Consider the following 27,185-nt stretch of genomic DNA (forward strand, 5'->3'; position numbering starts at 1 on the left):
GCACTCCACCTCTTAGAAGTCTTACAACTCTGGAACCCCTCCTCTGTCCATGCTGAAGTTTGCATTGGTTCGATCTTGTGACATCTTGTGCAAGTGATCATAGTGGCTGTGAGTTCATATGAGCAACAGCCATGTCACATCCAGAGGGTATCCAAGCATTCCACATTGTCCTCCATTGCCTCCATGCTTTTCATTTCCTCTTTTGTATGTTTCCTAAGCCATGCATGAGAGGATTTTGATGTAGATGCCACATTTAAGGCTGAACACTCACATCAATTAAGAGATGCCTTTCCCAGTAATTTCACCATAGGAATAATTTATCTCCAAATTGCTGATGTCCTCAGACACATTATAAAATGAATGAGTTTCATTTCTTTGTGTGTATGTTTACATTTCCTTTATCTTCTTAATTTAATTTGGTGGTTCAAATGTATGTATTTATTTATTTACACATATATAGTGTAAACAACTTTAGTTTGTTGGGATATAAACTTTCAATAAATTCCCTAATGGTTTTCAGGATTCCATTGAAACTGATTAAAATAATTCTCTATTCTATCTCTAAATTTATTAATTTGTCCATCCCTTTTTTTGATTAGTTTGGCTAAGGGCTATGTAATGCTGCTGATTTTTTTTTTTTTTCAGCGAGCTATCAATTCTCTGTATCATTATTTTAGGCTTTTTTTTTTTAGCATTTTTAATATAAAGAAAATCCTGTATTTATTTTTTATTAATTACAGTTTATTCACGTTGTATCCCCCCTGTAGCACCCTTCTTCCTCCCCTCCCAATCTCACCCTCTCTCCCCCTAATCTGCTCATGCCCCTCCCCAAGTCCACTGAGAGGGGACATCTTCATCTCCTTTCTGACCTAATCTATCAGGTCTCATCAGAAGTGGCTGCATTGTCTTCCTCTGTGGCCTGGTAAGGCTTCTTCCCCCTCAGGGGGAGGTGATCAAAGAGCAGGCCAATCAGTTCATGTCAGAGACAGTTCCTGTTCCCATTACTATGGAACCCACTTGGACACTGAACTGCCATGGGCTACATCTCTGCAGGGGTTCTAGGTTATCTCCATGAATGGTCCTTGGTTGGAGTATCAGTCTCAGAAAAGACCCCTGTGCCCAGATTTTTTGGTTCTTTTGCTTTCCTTGTGGAGCTCCTGTCCTCTCCAGGTCTTATTATCTCCCCCTTCTTTCATGAAATTCCCTGTACTCTGCCCAAAGTTTGGCTATGAGTCTCAGCATCTGCCTTGATACCCTACAGGGTAGAGCCTTTCAGAGGCCCTCTGTGCTCAAGATCCAGCTGTACCACTCTTAGGCATGCATCCAAAAGATGTTCAAGTATACAAGAAGGACATTTGCTCAACATGTTTGTAGCAGCTTTATTTGTAATAGCCAGAAGCTAGAAACAACCCAGATGCCCCTCAGTTGAGGAATTGATACAGAAGTTACGGTACATCTACACAATGGAATACTACTCAACAATAAAAAAAACAAGAAATCATGAAATTTGCAGGCAAATGGTGGGAACTGGAAAAAATCATGCTGAGTGAGGTATCCCAGAAGCAGAAAGACACACAGGGTATATACTCACTCATAAGTGAATATTAGATGTATAATATAGGATAAACATACTAAAATCTGTATACATAAAGGAAGCTAATCAGGAAGGAGGACTGTGGCTCAATCCTCATTCAGAAAGGCAAAGAGGATGGACATCAAAAGAGGGAGATAACAGGGAACAACAGGACAGGAGCCTACCATTCTTTTAGTCTTCATCAATGTATGCTGTGATGTTTTTTGATCTTTCTAGCATCTTTACAGGGGAGATATTCTCTCCTTCTATTGTTTGATTTCTGTGCACTGAACTCGCCTCTTCAGGCTTGTTGTCAAGCACCTTTATCTGTGAAGCTCTTAGATGGTTTTGCTTTGACATTCATTATTTAATTCTATCTGCTGCATTTAAAAATTCACCCCTTCATGTTTTAGAGGACATGCAATGCACTATTAGGTTATTTGTTTCCTATATCTCAGAGTTTTTTAAAAATGGAAGTACTTGAACCTGTGAATCTTGTTCTTAGAACTGCTCTCTGTGACCCATAACTTCTGCTGAACTGTGCTCTTATTTGCATCTGATCCAATAAATTTTAATTTATTTCTCCTTGTTTCTTTCAATTACCTAATTTCCAAGCATATTTTTCAGTTTTAAAGTATTTATATAGTTTTCTTGCTGGTAATTTCTTGCTTTATTCCACAATGACCTGGTAATATAACAGAAATATGCTAATTTCCTTAAATATGTAAAGACTTTAGTGTCTGTGATGTGATCAGTTTTTAGAGAAAGTTGCATATGTGTCTGTTGTTGTTTTTTTTTTTTTTTTTTTTTTTTTTTAGTTATCTATCTAAAAATGAGGCTGGAGTTTTAAAATATTCTACTTGGTTTTAATCATGACCTATCTATTTGAACTTTCATGCCCTTTAGTGTTTGTTTCATGAAATTGAGAGATCTGACATTTCGTGTAAAACATTCATGATTGTTATATCTTCCTGATTAATTATTCCATTTATTACTATGTAGTGACCTTTCTCTCCTCTGATGAGTCTTGGTTTGAACTCTGCTTTATCACATGCCAGAATAGCTGTAACGTCTAATTCTCAGCTTTCATTTGATAGGTTGATGTCTTACTCTTGAGTCTGATTTTAATACACCTAAAAGAATTAAACATCTTCATTATATTATTGCTACGTTTGCTTTGGAATTCATTAGAACCATCAGACAGGGTGCTGAAAAAATGGCTCTTATTTAAGAGTGCTTGCTGCTTTTTATAGAGGACTCAAGATGATTTCCTAGCACCCACATCAAGCAGTTTATAACACTCTGTAATTTCAGCTTCAGGGGATTCAGCACTCTCTTCTGGTCTCAAGAAGAGTCCACATGCACATTGCCCCCCCCCACACACATGCAGACACACACACAGTAATATATAAATGATTTTCTAAGTAACTTAAAATTATTTGTACCACCAAACATTATCAAAAGCTGAATTTTATCAACCTCCATTTTTATAACATATTTATTGATTCCTTTCTTCTGAGAAAAGATCTCAGGTAGCTCAGATTGGACCTAAATTCACCTGATGACTGAGGATCACCTTGATTCCCTTCTCTACCACTAAGTTCATAGGTCACAGGACTAACCCACTACACATAGCTGATACAGAGCTTTGCTCACACATGGCAAGTGCTTTACCTCCTGAGGCACATTTCCAGCTCATAGGTTTTGAACTTCATTTGTTTTGTTTTATTTTATTTGTTTTATTATTTGATTGTCAATGTCTTTATTTAAAAAAAGTAATATTGTCTTAATTTTATAAAAGTTTAATTGGGAGAAGCCTTACCAGGCCACAGTAGAGGACAATGCAGCCACTTTTGATGAGAACTGATAGACTAAGATCAGAAAGGAGAGGAAAACCTCCCCTATCAGTGGACTTGGGGAGTGGCATGCATGCAGAAAGGGGAGGGAGGGTGGGATCGGGAGGGGAGGAGGGAGGGGCTTATGGGGGGATACAAAATGAATAAAGTGTAAGTAATAAAAAAAAAAAGAGAGAAAAAAAAGTTTAATTGGTACCTAAACATTGTACCTGTTTATGGAATATTGTGATAAATGTATACATAATTATAATATTTAATGATCAAATTAGAGAAATTGAGTGATTCTTACACTGCAACACCACCCCCCCCCCCCCGCCAAACTCCTCTCTTCTGGTAATTTACAAAACATTTGCTTATTAGAAAATACAGTCATTGAAGCTTATTCCCACTGACTCGACTCAGTGGCCCTTCTTAGACCTGTTTATTCTCCCCATGCCCGGACATTCTCAGCCTCTACTCACCCCTAGTTTGCTTCCTTCTTCACCTCATCAGACATTTTAATGTACATGGACACTGGATAAAATTCTAAACAAGGCAATAATAGCTATCTTCTGAAACACTGATCATTTATCTACTGTAAACTAATCCAAATCATTTTCTAATGTTTCTGTTGTTTATTTTTCATATACTTTAATATTTGTCCTAATCATTCTTTAGGCTTCTTGCAAATGAACTTTGTTGACTTTTATTAGTTTTGAATTTTTTTTGCTGTCATACTTCTATTATTTCTTCTGTCCCGTATGTAAGGAGCAAGTGTCTCTGACTCTGTTCCCCACCTTTACCCCTAGCTGGGCTACCTTGTCTGGCCTCAGTGGGAGAGGATGATTTTAGTTCTGCAGTGACTTGATGTGCCAGGGATTGCTGGGCCTTGGGGGACCTCCCCTTCTCTGAAGAAAAGAGGAAGAGAAGTTGGGGGGGGAGGTGTGAGGGTGGGAGTTGGAGGAGAAGGAGGGGGCTGTGATCATGATGTAAAGTGAAAAATAAATTAATTAATGGGAAAAAAGATTCTATCTCAAGAAAAATTTTAAATTTAAGTAAAAAAAATCTGGAGTGAAAAATATTTATTTTCTAAAGTATTTACCACATTAATAAAATGCAAATACATACAAATTATGTCAGAAATACAGAAAAGATATTAATTAAATTCAATAAGAAAATATTTTATAATGTCTCCACTATACTGGGAAAAAAAAAACCTGAAGATAATTTACCTGATTAATTTATAATGTGTAAAATGAAGATTGTTGAAATGGGTTATTTTCTGACAAATGCAGTTATTACAACTTTTTCTTGTGTTGGATTTATCTGGGAACACACATACCTCATTAGATGATGTATCCTGGGTTTGTAGGGAACTTCTTATAGAATCTGAGATTAATGGATATCAGGCTTGAATGTTACAGTCCCCAATGACCTCTGTATTTCCTCATCACCATATTCCTCCAGCCTTCCTCTACCACCATCTTCCTCTGGACTTCCTCTCTTAGTTTTCTGTCACCATGACTCTCTGCTAAATTAATTATATACACTTCATCTTAAAAACTACTAAGTCAGCTATTGTTTCTTGGCATTTAACACATATGGTGATTAGCCCTAACTGTCCGCTTAGCACAACTTAGAATCACCTGAGAAGAGAGTCTCCCTGAGAGCTTGTCTATATTGTGTTCGCTTAAGGGTTTGTCTGTAGAGATTGTCTTAATTGACTTAATTGACTGAGAAGTTTCAGCCTACTATCATTGGCCACATTCCCTAAGTATGGGCGTCCTATAAAAGCATACAGGAATCAAACTGAACAAAAGCAATCAAGCAAATGGGAACTATTCATCCATTTTCCTCTGCTTTTGATTTGATGTGACATGGCTGTTTTTTTTGTTTTGTTTTGTTTTGTTTGTTTGTTTGTTTGTTTTCAGGTGCAGGATACCTTATCTTTCCCCCAACAATTTACTGTGGTGTAGTACTTGTTAGGTCTCAGGCCTTCCATCTATCCACAAGGGAGCTCAATCTGGACTATAGATGGATTTCTGGCTGTTAGATAAAAGCCAGCATTCCTCAGAAAATTGGGAAACTGGTTTCTATTGGCCAAAAGGCATCATTTACCTTACCTCTAGCAGAAGGGACCTGTGGTTGCATATTAAAGCTCATGTTATCCTGCAAGCTCCTTCAGTGCCTACTCAAAAAAATGTTTTATACATTTCAAAGTTCACGTTAGTCTCCTGGTTCTCCCTCCCTCCAGTTACACCTTGTAACACAATTACTCCGGCTACTTTTTTCTTCTGCTATGCTCTGTTTGCTATTTCTTGCTTTCTTGCCATCTCTCCTACTTTCTCTTGCTCTCTCATGCTCTCCCACCCCCTCTTGTCTCTCTTACAATTACTGCTGGCCATGTCCAGTCAGGTCTATTTGTCTTTCTCTCTGTTCTGGATTCTTTTAGATGGCTCTGGATATTGTCTGTCCCGTACCAGCAATAAAAACCCTTTCCCCTATTGAAGAAGCCATATTACCAGTTTCTGTCCTGAGGCCCTCACATGCAATTATGTAACCTGAATTATACCCTTCATCTCTTCAGTTCCTTTTTGTCAGGGCATTTTATTGCAGCAACAAAAATGAAACTAGGACAACACCTTTTTAACTCAATTCACAAACTTACCATTCCAATATACTGTGTCTCAATAGTTGAGTGAAAACAGGAGAGAACACAACAGAAAATTTATGTCCCTTTTGTAACGTCAGGGAAGTATAGCTTGTGTCTTTTCACCGCTGACTTCACTGGTGGAGATGATAAAAATTAAGAGTGCTTTATTTTAAAAGATCCATAAAAAATTGACAGCTCTGCATTCATTTGATAGCATTTCCCTATCCCTATATTAACTTCTCTCACAGAAGTTAATGGCATATATGGCTCAGAGTAATAGGGAATCAGGTGTGACTCCAAGGGAAGATGGTGCTTTGCAAAGCAAATTTATCAGTGACAGGACAGGGGCAAAGATTTGCTTTCTCTCAGTTATGAAAAGAAAGAGAAAATGGAATATGACAAAGGAAAATTGCATTTCTTGATTTGGGATCAGGACAGGAACTGATCTCCATGCAGCTGTTTTCTGTCTAACTCAAAAAAAGTCATTTTGTCATAATTTTTTTCATCAGCAATGAAATGAACATGGTATTGGAAGTGATCACCTGCTTGGATATGGGGCATGGCAGTAGTCATAGCAGTCTCCATGTGTTTGCCATTCCCATGGTGCAAACAATGCCAACTTATAGTTAGTACTAAAACCTGAGCATGGGATATGGAAAAGAGAAGACCAGAGGCTTTTGTTTTTTCTACTCTATCTACTGGCAAGGTTGTATTATGGAAATCTAGAACAAGCCAATGTAGTGGCTGTTAGGTTACAGAGCTCTAGCTGCCAGCCTTTCTCTTTCTCCTGCTGTGGGTCTACTACAGGTCTCCCTGGATAGAGGCAGTTAGCAAAGCCTGCATGGATCGTGAATCCCTCACAGAGTTGACCCCTTGCCTACCACCCTGAAGCTTCAGGATTTCCCTACACCCACTGCTACCATCCAAGTTTGCTTTGAATTATAGCTGGCCCTATATGCCTACTTGACTTATAGCACATTGGCTTAGGACATGTGGCACAGGAATCTGTAATTGCAAGCAGCCCAGTTCTGCTCTCTGGGACCAAGGAGTCTGTCTTTTTTTTTTCCTTCAGGACCCCTGCCATGCTACACAGGGTAGCTATCTCTCCTAATTTGTCTCCATGTAAGGGGTTCATCATGGCTGTGTATGCGAATCTGCATCTTTCATAATGCTCCTACCCATCAAGGCCTCATCATATCTCCATAGACATGAAGCTAATTCTTCTAATACAGCTATCCTGAAGGGCGATTAATCCTCACTTGTTTTCTATATCCTATGTTTATCTTTTATTCATAAAATTAATCATCCAGCAACATCCCTGAAAACCTAATAGTCATATCCTGACAGTCATAACCATCTCATGCCCCTTATCTTATCCATTGCCTAGAGAACAGAATTGCTTCTGATTCTTTCTGGGGATAGTTGCCAAAAATCAGTTTATCATGAGTTTGAGTATTTTACCTTTCTAGAAGCTTTTATACCAAGTCTTTTCCCATGTGAAATCACAATCTTCATAATCTCATTTTAAGTTTCCATCTGTGTGGGTTGTCTCTGTCTGTTCAGTGACTTTTCTCGGTGAGATGCGAACAACTATTGTTCACCCCACATAAGAGAATAGATAACAGACCAGGGAAATGATCGCACCTTAGTCTAGCCTAGTGAACTAAAATGGATATTATTTGGGTTATTTATAGGAGTCAGAGGAAGAATAGCTAATAGAATCATGGGTGACTCAAAGGCAGCTGTAGCATTGAAAAACCCTGAAGCTGCATGCATGGAGCTCCCTGCATTACTTTCAGGAAGCTGGGCTGACTCGCTGATGGGGGAGTCTTCTCTCCCTAGTAAAGTTAGTACTTCTATAACCTTGGAGGGGGCCTTGGGATTCTGGTGAGTTTCAGAGAGTTAAAAGTTTTGTGTGCTTACAGAGCCCTCCAGTTCTGCATAATTCCATAGTTCCCCGAGCCTGCCCAGGAGTAGCTCATCTTTGCCTTGTGACTGCAGTCAGCTTTTTGGAGGATGAAGACAGCCAGTTCTAACACTGCCTTCTTTTGGGCTTGGTCATGGATCAATCTGAGTCTAAATGACAAGCTAAGAATCATACACTTTCATGTCATTGTGGAGTTAGGCTCAGTCTCCTTAAACATTTGAGGACCAAGAGGATCGATTTTTAAGGTGAATTATCCGTAATAATGACTGCTGACTTCCAGGAAGTTAGACCAGGAGGAAGTCAGTAACTCTTGATTAGCCACGTGTCGATTAATACCTGGAGAAAAAGCTCCAGAGCATCCAGTAGAATAACAGCAAAGAGAAATAAAAACACTGCATTGCTAGGATACCTGCCTGGGTACTTGTTTTATTATAGAGTGTAAGTCAAAAGCAAACAATGACTATAGCTACTTTAAAAAAAATGTATCTTTGAGGTGTCGTAAAGGAAAATAAAAGACAATCATCAGTGGAGGGAAACCTTGCTTCCTGGCACACATTAAGTCTGAAGAAATGCTCCTTTTTATCTAGCCTTTCAAAGCAGAGAAAACTCGCCGCAGTAAAGACAGCCTGTAATTACAGCAGCAGATGAGACAACAAGTGTTTCCTTTTTATCCAGCTCCTCTCTTTCTCTCCCTCTGTCTTTCTCTCCCTCTGTCTCTCTTTGTGTCTGTCTGTCTGTTGTCTGTGTCGATCAGTGATACACTAACTGCCAAGAATCATTTAGGTTGTGTCTACACAAGATCATGGCCATTGATCAATTAGTCAACTCAACAGAAAAATCAGTAATGATTGGCTTCTGTGAAAGATCACCTGAGGGCAGGGAGAAAGATTTATTTCTTCATGTAGCACAAGATCGCCACAAACTCACTCATGCCATGTAAATGAGGGTGACATAGAACTTCTGATTCTGCCTCTACTTCCAAGTCCTGAAACTACAACTGAGTGCACAACACCATGTCCTTGCTTTACGTAGTGCTAGAGCTTAGACCCAGGACTTTATGTGTGCTAGACAAGCACTGTACCCACTGAGATACAGTCCCAGACAACATAAATAGTTCCGTAATTCTTTTAATCACCCCAGAATTATGGTTGCTAGCATTCAGATTATGTAGGTAAAGGAGGAAAACTACTCTTCAACTGGCCAGGGTATCACCAGCAAGAGGAACAGCTAACTAACCCAGACTGAGGCTAGCAACTGGGAAACAGTGACAGATTAGCTGTTACTGAAGAAATTTCAGAATAGAGGACAATTTTTATAAAAACTTCTGTCGATGAGACAGGCAAAGTCAAAACATAACTTGGAAGAGAATTCTGCCATATGTCTGTGAGATGACTTCAGGGTCCAGGAACATGTGGGTAATCTAACAGTTAGACAAAGGTCATAGACAACGTGTTATGGAAATGAAGTCAACAGACCGTGGAGAGTGGAACACATTCTCTCTCTCTCTACATAGGAATGGATGCGATCCCTGCTCCCTATGTTCCCCATACAGAATTCTAGTGTTCTGATTTGCACACAGGCAGGGCTACCCCGCCAAGCCACAGGCGAAGAGGATGTCCTGATGAAGTTCATATGCTGGAGTGGGTAGGGGAGGGGAGGGGCTACCCTTCTCTGAGGAATAAGGAAGGGAGATAGGGGAAACAGGGAGTGAGAATGGGAGCAGGAGAAGAGGAGGGAGGGGGCTATGACCAGGATAAAAAATGAATAAATAAAAATTAAAATTAAAAAAGGGATATGCACATGAATTAGAAACATAGGGATATTTAGAGAAGATTTCATTAGGGAAGGATATAAATCAAATTTGGTTGCTTGAGAGAAGCAACAAGGCATAAGGAGAAAATAAACTGGGGCTAGAGAGATAGCTCAGAAATTCAGATTACTTCCTGCTTTTACAGAGTACCTGAGTTCAGTTTCTAACAGTTCAGCCCTCATAACAGGCAATGCCCAAACATCTATAACTACAGCACCAGAGGATCTGATACTCTTCTCTGGCCCCTTAGACACCTGCATATGTCTGCACACAATGCTGAACACACACAAACTATGCACACACAGGGAGAGAGACAGGGGTTGGATCTGTTTAAGATTAAATGTCAATTAGGAATGATTCTGATAAGCTTCATAGAAAATGTGGTCTTAAGATGGACTTTTTGGATAGAAAACGAATCTGAATTAGTAGGGAGACAAATGGAACATTTAAATCTTAGTTGTAAACTATTGTCTTGTAATATAGAAAACTATCAACTCTTTAGGAGTAACCATATTTCTTTCTTCAAAAGCAGATGACAACTAACAACTAAACACTTCATGTCTTTTTTAACCATTTTTCCCCAAGCCTTCAATCCTGATTTGAAAGAACCAGGATGAATATTGAGAAAAAGATTCTGATGCAAAATCCCTGCAGGCTTCCTCTTGCCAATGAATTATTAGTTTAGAAAAGGACAAGGAATTATTTTTTCTCCCTCATTAATTCATGGAGAGCAGTATTGTATTCTACATTCTTGTCAGCCACAGTTCTTTTTTTTTTTTCTTGCTTTGACCTAGTAATGTCAATGTTTAACTGTACTTCTTAGATTTTTCACAGCATATCAGGCTCTTTTGGTGGATTTTTTTTTTTTTTTGAGAGAGAGAAATCATTATGGCCACAAGGTCATGATGAAAATGTGAGGCTAAAGCATTCAAACAGCTTTCAGGTTCTAGGTGTGTTTATAGATCTTTTGGGAGAATAGCTCTAATAAGAAAGATATTCCACTCTAACCCCACTTCTGGTATTGTTAAGTTTTCATTGGTATCTGTCTACAAAAACAATGCTGATTTTCCATCCTTGGCTCCTACTAAGAGGAGGTAGGTGGTGGTTTATAGTAATTACCACCTTGATAGAATTACAGAAGAGGCAATTCTCTCAATATGTCCTTGAGGTATTACCTAGACTGTGTTAATCAAGGTGAGAAGACCCACCCTAAATGGTTGGCATTATTCCATGGGCTGGGGGATAAGACAGAATGAAATGGACAAAGTAAGCTGAGTACCAGCATTCATCTTTCTGTTCTTCCTGACTGTAGATGCCATGTGACCATGTGTTGCCTTTCTGTTGCTATGACTTTGCTAACATGCTGTACTGCATTCCATAAAATTGTGAATGAAAAAAGTCCTTTTTCCTGCAAGTTGATTCTTGTCAGGTATTTGCTCACTACATTAAGAGACCAAGAAAAGTAATAATATACATTGATTTCTTCTTTTATTGAAGATCACCCCCAGTGTGTAAATTTGATTGAATATAAACCACTGTCACTTTGAGCAGTCATTTCCTTTCTTCTGCATCTTCTCTTCTTCCCACTGCCCCATAGCCCAGCTTTCCTACAGTACTAGAAGTAAGGCTCACACAACAGAGATTCTCTTCAACTTCTTTTCACCTCATATTCCCGAAAGTCACACAATTTCCTAGGATCCAACCTCTCTCTCCTCCCCTGTTCTACTCTAAATAATGTTCCTATTGACCCTGGACTTCAAACTTCCCTTTGATTGTTTAAATACTGTAGGATATGACAAATGAGATCCAGAAGAGGTGTTCAAATGAGACACATCCAGGTTACAATTAGGAAGCATGAAAATTACGAGTGAAGCTCAGTGTTTTTCTTACTATTTTGATGGTAGGCTCAAGAAGGCATAAGGGCACCAACAGAAAGCCCTCTGATGGGAGACCTTTGCAATCAGAACTCAGATGTTAAATTAACCAAATCTCATGAAAGGAGTTTAAGAGCTCAATTACTCACATTCACTTTTCTTGACCTAAAATTCACACAGGATGCAATTACTGACAGCTTAATTGATAGAGAATTTATAGGACACCCAATTTGCCCATTTAAGATTTCTAACTCAGTGCTGCATAGGATAGCTTCAAGCATGTGTATCTCATCACCAAATCCTGCCTTTGTCTTTTGTACATCACCCCTCAAAACACAAAAACAAAAGCAAGTAAGCAAAAAACCATCATGCCTTTTCATTGTCTCTCCTCAGGTCATTTATTTGCTCTACCTAACTCTGCTAGAAACTCCATTGGTCATCTTTGCACCCTGTGGTCTTAGTCTTCTAAGACAGTCACCAGTTACTCAGTTATTTGCTTTTCATGGAGTGGGGAAGCGGGTTTATCCCTTGAAAGCTTTTGCACAACATTTACCACATGAGTCTGGTTCTTCCCACACTCTTAGTCATTTAGGCCAAGTGTGCTATTAGTGTCAATGCCAAGGAGAGGAGAACTCTACTGATGCCTCCTCTTCGTCATCAGCTGAGGCAGTTTCTCTGATAAATCAGGAGTCTCTTGCCCTCACTGACTCACTAGCACTTTCCCTGTAGTGATTCCACTGTTAGTCTCTGTCCTTGTCTTGTTCTGGCTTGCCTTGGACCCTGTTTTTGCATTATCCAATTCATCTCCCCTGACTCTATGAGATTATGTTTGGCCCTGCATTTACTGTTCTTCTCACAGCTGTCTGAGTTATTAACATTGATCCCGTGCTTTGAGTTGTCGATTAGTAACACTTCCTCATGGTAAACAGTAACTTCACAATAATGCCATTTCCCCCTTTAATGTATGTATGTATGTTTAGTGGAGATTGGGGTTGTTGTTTGCTTCTCTGAGATAAGGTCTCATGTAGTCCAGGCTTCTTGTAACTGAGAATGATCTTGCACTGCTCGTCCTCCTACCTCCACCTCTTAAGTACTGGGATTACAGTGGTGAGCAACCATTCCTTGTGTAAATAGTTCTGTGGATCAAAACTCCAGTTATTTCCATGGTAGGCAAGCATGTTATTAATTGACGTAATCCCCAGCATGACATTTCAGTTCTTTAGATGAATAATGGTTGACATATTTGAACACATCCTTCCATATGGTACTCACTATACCATGCTGGAATTGAGGAACTTTGGCCATTTAGTTGGAAATATATTATGATAGGAAATGAACCATTTAAGAAGTGACGCGGCCTTAACTTGCCATTGTGCTTATCATGTGAGGATGTGTAGGACTCCGACTGAAGGAGTACTTTAAATTAAGGACTTAACAATAACATACTTACTTAATATGATATTAGTACATATATATTCTAGAAGAGTATGGGAAATTTGGTAACTGGAGACCTGGTTTGAGTTTTCAGTCTTCTTTTTGAAAATTCCCTTAAGAATATTATTAATATTATTCACTTTTAAGCAGTTTTGTTTTTTAAAAATGTATGTACACACACACACATATGCACACATCTGTGCCAATTCTTGCAGAAACCAGAAGAAGGCATGTAATCCTTGTGAGCTGGAGTAACGGGAACTAGTGAAATAGCTAATGTGGATGCTGTGATCTTCTGTAAGAGCAGCAAATGCTCTTAACCACGGATCCATCTCTCCAGCCCAAGTATTATCTACTTTTAAATTATTATTTTTATTTTTATTATTAGTTACATTTTATTAACTCTGTGTCCCAGCTGTATTCTGCTCCCTCATTCCCTCCCAATCACCTCCCCCATCTCCTCCCTGCCACTTTCCAAGTCCACTGATTGGGGAGGACCTCCTCCCCTTTCATCTGACCCTGTTTTATCAGGTATCTTCAGGACTGGCTGCAAAGTCCTCCTCTGTGGCCTAGCAGAACTGCTCCTCCCTTAGGGGGTGGGGAGGTCAAAGAGCCTACCATTGAGTTCATGTCAGAAATAGTCCCTGTTCCCCTTACTAGGGAAAACCAATTGGTTACTGATCTACCAGGAGCTACATTCGAGCAGAGGTTCTAGGTTATATCCATACATGGTCCTTGGTGGAGTATCAGTCTCAGAAAAGACCCCTGTGCCCAGATATATTTGGTCCTTGTGGAGCTCCTATCCTTTCCATGTCATACTAACTCCCCCTTCTTTTATATGATTCCCTGCACTCTGCTAAAGGTTTGATTATGAGTCTTAGTATCTGCTTTATTACACTGCTAGGTAGAATCTTTCAGAGCCCTCTGTGGTAGGCTCCTGTCCTGTTACTTGTTTTCTCTTACATCCAATGCCCATCCCATTTGTCTTTCTAAGTGAGGATTGATCATCTTAATCCAGGTCTTCTTTCTTGTTTATCTTCTTTAGGTGTATAGATTTCATTATGCCTATCATATCTTATAGGTCAATATAAGTGAGTTTATACCATGTGTGTCTTTTTCTTCTGGAATACCTCACTTAATGCAACCTACCTGTTCTTTTGAGTTATACTTGGAGCATAGTCAATATTTTTGTTTGCAGACACTAACAACAGGACAGTATATATATGGTTTCAAATACTTTTTAATGTCGAGATATAGCTGTTATTACTAACTCTGGAATATTAATAAAAGCTTTGTAAGGTATATTGGTTTGTCTGTTGTGGTCAAACAAGATTTCAATATGCTTTATTAAACAAAATATAGACAGGACCTAAGTGAAGTCATTTGTTTTCTTTACCATTCGGTAATGTTTAGAAAGTAGACTGCAGTTGAATTATTTGCCTGCAAAAGTTTGTAATCTACTTATTGATAGCCATTTTAATGGTCCTCTGTATGAAAACACTATGCTTCACTCATGAATCACAATGCTCACCTGACACAAATGAAAACATGTAACACCTTTTAAGTTTTCACTTGTTCTTTTCGTTCTGAAAAATTCTTGATGTCATTTTTAAGATTTCTGTCAAGACAATTCTTTACTTAATTTCTTTATTTTTTATTTCTTTCTATTTTTACAATTTATTCACTTTATATCCCAATTTTAGCCTGCTCTCTCATCATCTCCTTGTCCCACCCTCCCTTTCTCTCCCCCCATCCTCCTCCTCCCCTAGTCCACTGAAGCAGGGGAGGGGGCTCCTTCCTTGCCATCTTATCTTAGCTTATCAAGTCTCATCAGGACTGCCTGGATCCGTTTCCTCTGTAGTCCGGCAAGGGCACACCACCAGAGGGATGTAATCAAAGAGCAGGCAACAGAGTTCATGTCAGAGATAACCTCTGCTTCCCCAATTAAAGGACCCACACAGAGACTGAGTTGCCGATGGGCTACATTTGAGCAGAGGGTCTAGGTCCTCTCAATGCATTGTCCTTGATTAGTGCATCAGTCTCCACAAGCCCCCCTGGACCCAGGTTTTTTAGCTTTGTGGGTCTACTTGTGGAGCTCTTGTCCCCTCTGGGTCCTTCTATCACCTCCTTCTTCTATAACACTCTCTGACCTTTGTCCAGATTTTGCCTGTGAGTATCAGCATCTGCTTAGATCCCCTGTTGGGTGGAACCTTTCAGAGGGCATCTGTGGTAGGATCCAGTACTCTTACCTCTCATCCAGCACTTCAGGTGTCTATCCTGTTTGCCATTCTGAATGAGAATCAAGCATCCTCCCTAGGGTCTTTCTTGTTATTTAGCTTCTTTAGGTCTGTGGATTGTAGTGTGGTTTTCCTGTATTATAAGGCTAATATCCACTTAAGTGAGTACATACCATGCATGTTTTTCTGCTACTGGGTTACCTCACTCAGGATGACCATTTCTAGTTCCATCCATTTGCCTGCAAATATCATTATTTACTTATTCTTAATAGCTGAGCAGTATTCCATTGTGTAAATGTACCACAGTTTCTATTTTTATTTTAATTTTATTTATATATTTATTCACCTTGTATCCTTGCTGCAGCCTCCTCCCTCATCTCCTCCCATTCTCACCCATCCTCCTCTTCTTCCCCCTATACCCCGTCCCTAGTCCCCTGATAGAGGAGGTCCTCCTCCACTTCTATCCGACCCTAGCTTATCAGGTCTCATCAAGGTTGGCTGCTTCATTTTCCTCTGTGGCCTGGCAAGGCTGCACCCCTCAGGGGGAGGTGATCAAAGAGCCAGCCAATAAGTTCATGCCAGAGACAGCCCCTGTACCCCTTACTAGGGAACCAACTTGGAAACTGAGCAGCCTATGGGCTTTCTTTGAACAGGGGATATAGGTTCTTTTCATGCATGGTCTGTGAATGGAGTATCAGTCTCTGAAGCCTCCCTCCCTTCCCCGTGCCCCAGGACCAGGTATTTTGGCTGTGTTGTTCTCCTTGTGGAGTTCCTGTTCCCTCCAGGTGTTTCTATCTCCCTCTCCTTCCATAAGGATTCTGGCACTCTGCCTAAAGTTTAGCTCTGAGTCTCGGCATCTGCTTGCAATACCGTGGTGGGTAGAGTCCTTCAGAGGTTCTTTGTGGTAGGCTCCTGTCCTGTTCCTTGTCTTCTCCTACTTCGGATGTCTATCCTGTTTTCCCTTCTGAATAAGGATTAAGCCTTTTACCTAAGGTCCCCATGTTGTTTAGCTTCTATACGACTATAGATTTTAGTATGTTTATCCTACATTATATGTCTAATATCCACTTATAAGTGAGGATATACCATTTGTGTCTTTCTGCTTCCAGGTTACCTCATTCAGGATGATCTTTTCTAGATCCCACCATTTGCTTGACAATTTCATGATTTCCTTGTTTTTAATTGCTGAGTAGTATTGTATTGTGTAAATGTACCAAATTTCTGTATCCATTCATCTATTGAAGAACATCTAGGTTGTTTCCAGATTCTGGCTATTACAAATAAAGCTCTATGAACATAGTTGAGCAAATGTCCTTATTATGGTGGGGCATCTTTTGGGTATATCCTAGGAGTGGTATAGCTGAATCTTGTGGTAGTACTATTCCTAATTTTCTGAGAAAGCACCAGATTGATATCCGAAGTGGCTGTACAAGGTTACTTTCCCACCAGCAATGGAGAAGGGTTCCCCTTTCTCAATATCTTCTCCAGCATGCATTATCCCTTGAGTTTTTGATCTTAGCCATTCTGATGGGTATGAGGTGAAATCTCAGGGTTGTTTTGATTTGTACTTAACAAATGACTAAGGACGTTGAACTTTTCTTTATGGGTTTCTCTGCCATTCAATATTCTTCTGTTGAGAATTTTCTGTTTAGCACTGTACACCCTTTTTAAATGGATTATTTGGTTTGTTGGTGTTTAATATTTTAAGTTATTAATATATTCTGTATATTAGCCCTCTGTCAGATAGAGGGTTGATGAAGGTCCTTTCCCAGTCGTTTTGTTCTGATGACAGTGTCCTTTGCTTTACAGACGCTTTTCAGTTTCATGAGTTTCCATTTATTGATTATTGAGCTTAGAGTCTGTGCTGTTGGTGTTCTATTCAGGAAGTTGTCTCTTGTGCCAGTTAGATCAAGGTTCTTCTCAAATTTTCTTCTAATATATTTAGTGTTTATGGTTTTATGTTGAGGTTTTTGATCCACTTGGACTTTAACTTTGTACAGGGTGATAAATATTGATATATTTGCATTTTTCTGCATGTGGACATCCAGTTAGAGCAGCACCATTTGTTGAAGATGCTGTCTTTTTTTTTTCCATTGTATGGTTTTGGCTTCACTGTCAAATTCAGGTGTCTGTAGATGTGTGGGTTTGTTTCTGGGTCCTCAATCGAATCTATTGACCCACCAATCTGTTTCCATGCCATTACCATGTAATTTTTATTACTGTTGCTCTATAGTACAGCTTTATATCAGGGGTAGAGATACCTCCAGGAGATCTTTTTCTTTTTTTATCACTAAAAATTACATTTAAAGAGCTCTAAGCCTAAACCCAAAAGAATTGCAATGTTCTCTACATCATACTAACATATGTAGCTGAAGAGAATGTTCGCCAAGATGTACACAAACTATTTACATCAAGGACCAGTTCTTAAGCCTCCCTCCCTTCTTCTAAGAGCTAAGATAACTGATCATCAGATTTATTTTATTAAAATGTGTCTGTGTGTCCGCATGTATGTAAACATACATGTATGCAAGCATACATGCTGACGGTGCCTCCATAGACTATGTAAGGACATAGAGTCCTCTGGAGCTGGAATTAAAGGCAGTTGTGAGTTGCCAAATGTGGGTGCTGGGAATTGAACTCAGGACCTCTGCAAGAGCAGGCAGTGCTCTTAACCACTGAACTTTTGCTTCTCCTCAAAATAATCTATTTGGAGAGAAGTTTTCACACTGTCTTGCTCTCCATTATCATCCTGCTTTAAAAAAATTTTATTTTAGTTTCATTCATGCACATGCACAGCATGTGCATGTGAGTGCATGTATGTGCTTGTGTGTGTGTGTGTGTGTGTGTGTGTGTGTGTGTGTGCACATGCTCAAGCATGCACTTACACTCATGTATGTGTAGGTGTTCTTGCAGGCAACAAGAAACAAAAAGAGTTAGATCCCCTGAAGCTGGGTTTATGGGCAATTGTGAGCTGCTGGAAGTGGGTGCTGAATGCCAGCTTCAGTTCCCAGTAAGAATTCCAATAAAAAGCACTGTTTTCTGCTGTGCCATCTCTGCAGCCCACCACATTAAAAAATTTTATTTTTATTCTTACAAAATTTTGTACATGTATGCAATGTTTCTAGACCATTCCAACTCTACACCCCTTCTCATCTCCCTACTGCTTTCTCCCCGCTTAGTTACCGCTCTCATGTCTATTCCCTTTGTGTTTGAATCACTGAATTTATCCATGCCCATCTGTGTGATCAGAGTCTGAAGCCAGTCATTGAGGCTGGTGGGATGAGCAGAAATGGCTCATGGCCATTTGACATGGCCAGCCTTGTGTGAATCCTGTACAAACACACACACACACACACACACACACACCACCACCACCACCACCACCACCACCACCACCACCACCACCATCAACAACAACAACAAACGTAGTTGTTGTGTGTTAACAAGTACAATAATTACATGGACTAAATGGACTCTAAAGGATGACATTTTTTCATCCTGTGACCAAGACCTTTTATTAACAGAGCTACTATCATTCTCCTGGAGACCTGTTTTGTAGCTTTTTAGAAGTTTGCATGTTCCCCTGAAAAGTCACAATGTTATCAGTAAAAGCTGTGAAAAGCAGAGAATACTGTTTTGTCCTGTAAAAGTTATGTTCCCCAAACAATTTCCTTGCTGCAAATAAATCTGACTTAGTGCTGTGTTCGCTGAACATTGAAATTAGAAAGCCGCTTGGCCAATTGCACATCTTACAATCTACACAGCAATTTTCTGTTGCCAGAGAAACTTGCTTCAAAAAGAAAAGAGAAGAGTAAGGTCCAGAGAGGGGACATGTGTGGCAGCTCTCAGTTTTGAGTTTCTGGTGACGTTAGTGCAGCTAGTTCATGCAAGTACCATGGAAACAACCACACAGAGTCATGCCATGTTTTACATGGAATTCACTACAGTATGAGTGTTCTTTGCATAACTAATATAGGTGTTATTCTCTTTGTTATTTATTTATTTTTGTGTGGAAAGTGTGTAGGGGGTTCATAGCGTATACAATCTCCCTGAACCTGGAGCTTGTTTTTTTTTCAGCTGGGTAGGGTAGCCAGTAAGTCCCCAAGATCAGCTTGTCTCCAGACCCTCATCACAGGGCTTACAAGTATGTGCCACCATACCTGGCTTTATGTCATAGCTGTCCCTCAAGCATTCTACTCACTGAGACCTCTCCCTTCCTCCATTCTTCACTTCATAGCCTATCGGCTAGCTACCATTGAATAGACAGTCCATTTACTCGTTAGTCTTTGTCAACCCTACACAAGCAAGTCACCTGGGAAGAAGGAATCTTGACTGTGGAATTAAGTCCATTAGTTTGGCCTAAGAGCATGATCTGTGGGACATCTTCATGATTAATGACTGATGCGGGTGGTGTCTCTCTTTGGCAATTGGTCTTGTTTGTATAAGAAAGTGGACTGAGCAAGCCAGTACATGTTCCTTCATGGTCTCTACTTCAGTTCTTGCCACCAGGTTCCTGGTGGCAGTTCCTGTTCTGGCTTCTACTGCTGAACTGTATCCTACAAACCTAAATAAATTCCTTCCTCCCCAAGTCGTTTTTGCTCATGGTGCTTATCACAACAAAAGGAACCACAACTGCTGGTGTGAGTCCATGCCGTCCCTTTCTCTGGCCGAGTTTCGATCTTCATTTCCACTACTTGCTCAAGTCTCTGCATGATTCTTTCTTCTTCTAGGTCAGTAGTTGCTTCAGACATGCAGGAGCTATTCAGTAAACACTCATATATAGGTGGACTCTGACCGCAAGGACACGCTTGTTTAGATTTCTAAATAACATTTCCAATTTTATACATTTAAGGTTGAGTAGATGAAAACACTTCACTTTGACATATCTGCAATAGCTGCCGATTTTGTGAGTTTCTTTTTTGATGCATAATTTCATGTTTGTTCATATGTATGTGTGTATATTCATGTGCATGTAGTACACATATCACATGTATGTACATGGAGGCCAGGACTACCTCAGTTCTCCTTCCTCAGATAGCATCTGAATTAGTCAAGGTCCTCAAGAGTAACAGAATTAATGGAATACACACACACACACACACACACACACACACACACACACAGTTCTTAGGACACACAAGTACATACCACCATGCCCAGAATGTTGTTTTAAATATAGATCTTAGACTCTAACTCATGATCTTGTATTTCAAAGGTAAGGACTTTACTCAGTGATTTTTTTTTTATTCTTGAGGCAAGGTCTCTTATATACCAGGCTGGCCTCAAAATCCCTATGTGCCTGAAACCTTGGCTAGTCCTCTTTTCCATTGTTGGGATTATAGGAATGCATTGCTTCTCCTATTTTCTTGTGCCAGACTTAGAACCTATGGCTCTGCATGCTCAGTAGTGCTCTATTATCCCCTGTCCAGGGATTCTTACTATTCTAGAACTCTATTATGTATAGAAAGACTGACTCAGGTAGTCATCTGGTTTGATTTCCACTGTTGTGATTAAACATCATGAACAAAAGCAACTAGGGGTAAAAAGGATGTATTTAAGCATATAATGTTCAGCCAGTCCATCATGAAGGGAATTCAGGGCAGGACTCACTGCAGGAACCTAGAAGCAAAAAACCTGAAAAAGAAGCCATGAAAGAACACTGTTTACTGGATTGCTCCCCATGGCTCTCTCAGCTTGCTTTCTCACAAAAGACAGGACCAAGTGCCTAGATACATCATCACTTACGGTAAGCTAAGTGTTATATATATATATATATATATATATATATACTAACCAAAAAAAAAATAAAAATCCCCATAAGTTTGCCTACAGACCAGTTGATGGGGACATTTTCTCAGATAAAGTTCCCTTTTGTTAGCTGAGCATAACTTGTGTCATAGTGACAAAAAACAAAACTCAAAGCCTTAAAAATCACTACCACCAGCAGCAACAAACTAACCAGTACAGGTGCTTTTTCTATAGCATGCTTCCTAAATCTCAAGCAGGCTGGGTATGAGGTGAGGCTCTCCCAGCAAAGGAGACTTTCAAAAAAGACAGACTTTTCTGCACAGTCTGTCTCTACAAGCCCTGAAAAAATGCATACATCAGCCTTGTTACTTTGCCCCATTAAGGACTTTCAAGCCTGTTGGTCTTTGGCTTTTAATCTCAAGTAATTATCACTTAGGAAAGCTGGGTTCCTTAGGACAGCAGTCTTAATTAGTCATTTAGAGAGCAATTCCCCACAGCTAGTGAAGATTGAGAAGGAAGTAACCAGGCAATAGGAATGTTTTAAGTAGTAACTTTACCCTCACTTCTCTCTAATAGCAGAGAAATGCCAAGTGATGGGTTTTCCCCTGTTTGGAAATATGCAACATTTGGTGTCACTCAATGGGACAATCAACGCCTTCAACACAGGTGATAAAGAAGGGGTCTATGGAAAGCCCAGGGAACAAAGCCAGTAATGAACACAAATATTTCATTAATGTATGCACTACTCACTAAACACGGCAGGCTAGAAAGCTCCAGGAATCTACCTATGTCTGCCTCCATAGTGCTGGGATCACAGTCATATGTTAATATGCTTGGGTGTATTAGTTACTCTTGTGTTGTTGTGATACAGCACCATGCTGAAAGCAAATTATGTCAAAAATGGTTTATTTTTGGTTTCTATTTTACAGGGATAAGAGTCCATTACTACGGGGAGGGATGGTAGCAGGTGACAAGCACAGTGACCAGATCAAGAAGTTGAGAGGCTCGTGTCATTTACCACAGCACAAGGCAAAGGGAACAAACTGTAAGCTGGGCATAGAGTGAGGCTGCAGGTGTGCATACTTTCTCCATCAGAGCAAGTGTGTGCCCTTTACCCTCCATAAATAGCACCAACAACCACACACAAGTATTCAGACGCCAGAGACCCTCAGTTTTCTGCATGGGAAGCGGCATAGTTTGAATTGCCTAGTCCAAAGAAGAAAGCTCTAGGCTTTTCTTCTCAGGCTACTCAAAAGAAAGAAAGAGTGAGAATTAACACCTGTCAGCAGTCAGACAGGAAGAAATGGGGTCAGACTATGGCAGATTCTAAGGAGATAATTATAATCAGACTGGAAATGGGTGCTTTCAAGAAATTTTTCTTGATGAATGGGTAAGTTTTTAGTAGTAATTCACAGTAGCAATTCCCAGTGTCCTGGGCAACATTCAGTTATCAGAAGTCACTGAAGTGTTTCAGGGACCAGAGAGCAATTAGGAGTCAACATTCTTTGCTGAGTTCTTGAAGTCCAGCTTTGGAATTAATTAGATATTTCAAGCAATCAAATTCTTAAGGAAAATAAATTTTGAGAAGACTCTGAAGTTTTCTAAAAGATACCATCTCTAAGTTTGCTCCAAGTTATCTGCAGCTACTGGACAAAGCTTCTCACACTCCCTAGAGATTTACTGTTACAGTTATTCATACTTTCATTTCATCTTCTCAATGAAATCCACCCTTAAGCCTATTATTTCTCATCTGAGTAGTACATAGAGAAGAGCTCAGATATCAACCCACAAGGATTGAGAAGGCATGTAGACCAACCACAAGAGATTGTTCCTCATATCACATGATCTACTGGCTGTTTTTTGTGTGTCAACTTGACCCAAGCCAAATTCAGCAGAGAGCAAGGAGTCTCTGTTGAGGAAATGCCTCCAAGAGATCCAGCTGTAAGGCATTTTCTTAACGAGTGACCAATGGGGGTCTGGACCAGCCCATTGTGGGTGTGCCAGAGCTGGTAGTCCTGGGTTCTATAAGAAAGCAGGCTGAGCAATCCACAGAAAATAGACATGTTAGCAGCAGCCCTCTGTGGCCTCCAGATTCCGCCATCAGCCTCTGCCTCCAGATTCCAGCCCTGCTTGATTACTGTCCTGACTTCCTCCAATGATGGACTATGATCTGAAAATGTAAACTTTTCCCTCCCCAGCTTACTTTTTGGTCATGGTGTTTTGTTGCTGCCATAGAAACCCTAACTAAGACACATAGTTATAGCAAATTTATCAGTAATGTAATTAGTAAAGTCTTTTCAAAATCACAGGTAAGTGTATAATGCATGCTGACATACTAATGTTCTGCTGTGACCGTGATGATTTACCATCCACTGACAGGGTTCAAAAACCATACGTGTGGGCCAGAAAGATGGCTCCATTAGAAACATGCTTATAAGAACCACAAAGCCCCGAGAGCCATCTACAGAACCCACATTAAATAAGCTGGGTGTGGTAGCACTTTGGGAAGGCAAAAGAAGGAGATCCTTGGGGCTCACTGACCATCCAGAATAACCTACTTGGAGAGTTCCAGACCAGTGAAAAAGAGTCACCACCTCAAACAACCAAGTAGATCCATTCTGTGAAACAACAGCCAAAATTTTTCTTTAGTCTCCACATGCATGCATACATCTATCTATCTATCTATATATATATATATTATATTTAATATAATAATTTAATATATATATATAATATGTAATATAAAATTTTATATATATATATATAAAATAAAAAGTATATGTACATGTTCGTGTGTGTGTGTGTGTGTGGGTGTGTGTGTGTGTGTGTTCATACCCTGGATATCACATGTCCAACGTAAGTCTCTCTAGGAGACTGTGGAGTATGTACTAGATAGCGCATCTTTCTAATGATTCTGGGAAATTAACTGTTTCCTGCCCTTATTGCTGGTAGAATTTATTCTTTGTGCTTTTATTAATGAAATGTTCTTTTTGTGTTAGTCTTCAGGTGTCCCAGTAGAGCAAAGCTTCTTGTTAATCATACCTGTCTTAGTTAAGGTTTCAGTTGCTATGTGCACTTGTAGGCTTTAACTTTTTAAAACCGACTTTATTTGGGGTTCCTTATGGCTCTTTCTCCCTTCTCCACCCTATTCTCTTCCAACACCAACACCAGGTAGGAGGAAAGAAAGTTAATAGGGACAGGGGATATGGACCTTTATAGAAGCAGTTCCTTGGGAAGATTCCACTTTTTGTTGTCAGAATACCAGCAGTCCAGGCCAACTTTCCAGCAACACCAGCAGCAGTGTTCAGCGGAAATGGCAAAAAAGTTCCCTAGAGCTTTTCCTTTAAGGAGCGAAGTGTAAGGAACCAATGCAGAGAGCCGTGGCACAAAGTGATCTCTCTCTCGCACTCCTATTCGCGCCTGCTTGAAATCCACACAAGAATGTTTCTCAGATGGCCAAAACCACGCCACCCACAGGAGACAGTTTCCTCTTGACAAAGATCATGCTGCCCTCTCACGATTTATCAGCTGACAGAGACCATGAGCCTCTCACCAGGCTGCTTTCAGCTATGGACAAAACATTTGGGACTACAACAAAAACATATCCACACAGCATAAACAAAACTTTCATTACATGTACTGGCTAGTTTTATGTCAACTTGACACAAGCTAGAGTCATTGGAAAGGAGGAAATCTTTTTTTATTTATTTTTTATTTTTATATTAATTACAGTTTATTTACTTTGTATCCCAGCTGTGGCCCCCTCCCTCTTTCCCTCCCAATCCCACCCTCCTTCCCTCATCTCCTCCCTGCCACTCTCTAAATCCACTGATAGGGGAGGTCTGGACCATAGCTTATCAGGTCTCACCAGAACTGGTTACAATGTCCTCTTCTGTGGACTAGCTAGGCTGCTCCTCCCACTGGGTGGGGAGGTCAAAGAGCTAGCCATAGAGTCGATGCCAGAGACAGTCCCTGTTTCCCTTACTAGGGAAACCCACTTGGATACTGAGCTGCCATAGGCTACGTCTGAGCAGAGGTTCTAGGTTATATCCATGAATGGTCGTTGGTTGGAGAATCAGTCTCAGACAAGCCCCTGTGGCCAGATATATTTGGTCCTTGTGGAGCTCCTGTTCTCACCAGGTCTTACTAAGTCTTCTTTCATAAGATTCCCTGCACTCTGCCCAAAATTTGGCCATGAGTCTTAGCATCTGCTTTGATACACTGCTAGGTAGAGTCTTTCAGAGGCCGTCTGTGGTAGCCTCCTATCCTGCTTTTTGTTTTCTCCTACTTCCAATGTCCATCCCATTTGTCTTTCTAAGTAATGATTGATCATCTTACCCCGGGTCTAGGTCTGAGAGGAGGAAATCTTAATTGAGAAAATGCCTTCACATGAGAGGGCTGCAGACAAGCATGTAGGGCGCATTTTTTATTAGTGATTGATGTGAGATGGCCTAGTGTATTGAAGACAGTGCCACCACAGGACTGGTGTTTCTGAGTTGTATGACAAAGCAGGCTGAGCAAGCCATAGAGAACAAGCCAGTAAGATGCACTCCCTCCATGGCCTTTACATCAGTTTCTGCCTCCAGATTACTGCTCTTTCTCAGTTCCTGTCCTGACTTCCTTCAGTGATGTACTACAATGTGGAAGTATAAGCCCAGTAAACACTTTCTTCCCCAACTTACTTTGGGTCATAGTGTTTCATCATAGCAAGAGTACCCCTGAATAACACAGTATGATAAAACACCAAGATCAAAAGTAACTTGAGAAGGAAAGGGTTTACTCCTACATCACTGTGATCATGAAAGGGAGTCAGGAAAGGTATTCAAAGCGGGAATCTGGAGCTGGGAACTAAAACAGAAGCCATAGAAGATTTTTGTGTGCTCGCTTGCTTACATGGCATGCCTCACTGGCTTTCTTCTGCAACGCAAGACTACCTGTCCAAGAGTGACAACACCCACTGTGGGCTAGGCCCTTCCACGAATCAGTCATTAATCAAGGACATGTTGCATAGCTTTGTCCACACACCCGTCTACTGGGGACCATTTTCTCCTGTGAGGATTTCCTCTTCTCAGACAGTCCTACGTTATGTTACATTGGCAAAACCGTATGTGTCACAGTAGCACTTCTTCATCTCCCACTAAGCAGACACTAGAGATTCTTAATACAAGTTAGCACACAAATGACCATGGTAGAGTGCTTGTTCCTTCTGAGATGTCACAAGTCTGGCCCCACAGGCTGCACTTGTCTCAGCATTGTCTTCTGACCTCCACACAATAGACTATTATGCTCTGAACACTTAGTGGCTTTTCTAAAACAAATTTCTAAATCGTTCCACAGTGCACCAGAAAAACATGGCCAGGTCTGAAACAATAAATACTGGTAAGCTGGGACCAGGAAAATCCTCAGTGGTTGAGAAGACACCAGCCTCACTGAAGTGAGCTCTTCCAGGAAGTGTTTCTATGGTATCAGCACAAAAAAGCTGTGGCCTTTAGGAGGGCAACACTACACCTCATCATCACAGCTGCACGCAGAAGAAAACAAGCAGAGCACTGACATCCACCTGTCTCTGCTTCCTGAGCGTGGACACCATGTGGCCAGCTGCCTCACCATCGTGCTGCCACGCCTTCCCTACCATGATCGACTACACTCTCAAACTTGCAGCCAACATAAGCCCTTCTTCCTTATGGTGCTTAGGCCATATGTTTTGTCACAGTGAGAAAAAGTTAGGAATATAATAACAATCTGGCTTTGTAACCATTGTATATTGACAGATAACAAATATTTAAGGGCCATATGCTGGTAAAATCTTTCACCACATACACAAACTGTAAAACCAGATTTAGGAGTATATTCTGACATCAATATGCTGCCCTCAATGTGAATAACTGCCACTACCATTAAAATGAATTTCCAGGTTAAGTCTCCCAGGAGAAAAGATCCCAGCCCTGTCATCTGTCTCACAGCACAATAAATTATTTCTTATGGAGTATGTGGCATCACCCAAATCGAACATCCAAATGGAGGCAGTAGAGTTTTAGTAGCAGTGGTTCTTAAGGAGGGGCAGGAGCTGAGCACAACCATTTAACAAATTAAT

Source organism: Psammomys obesus, unplaced genomic scaffold (assembly GCF_907164565.1).
Source record: "Psammomys obesus unplaced genomic scaffold, mPsaObe1.curated_primary_1811, whole genome shotgun sequence".
NCBI lineage: Eukaryota > Metazoa > Chordata > Mammalia > Rodentia > Muridae > Psammomys > Psammomys obesus.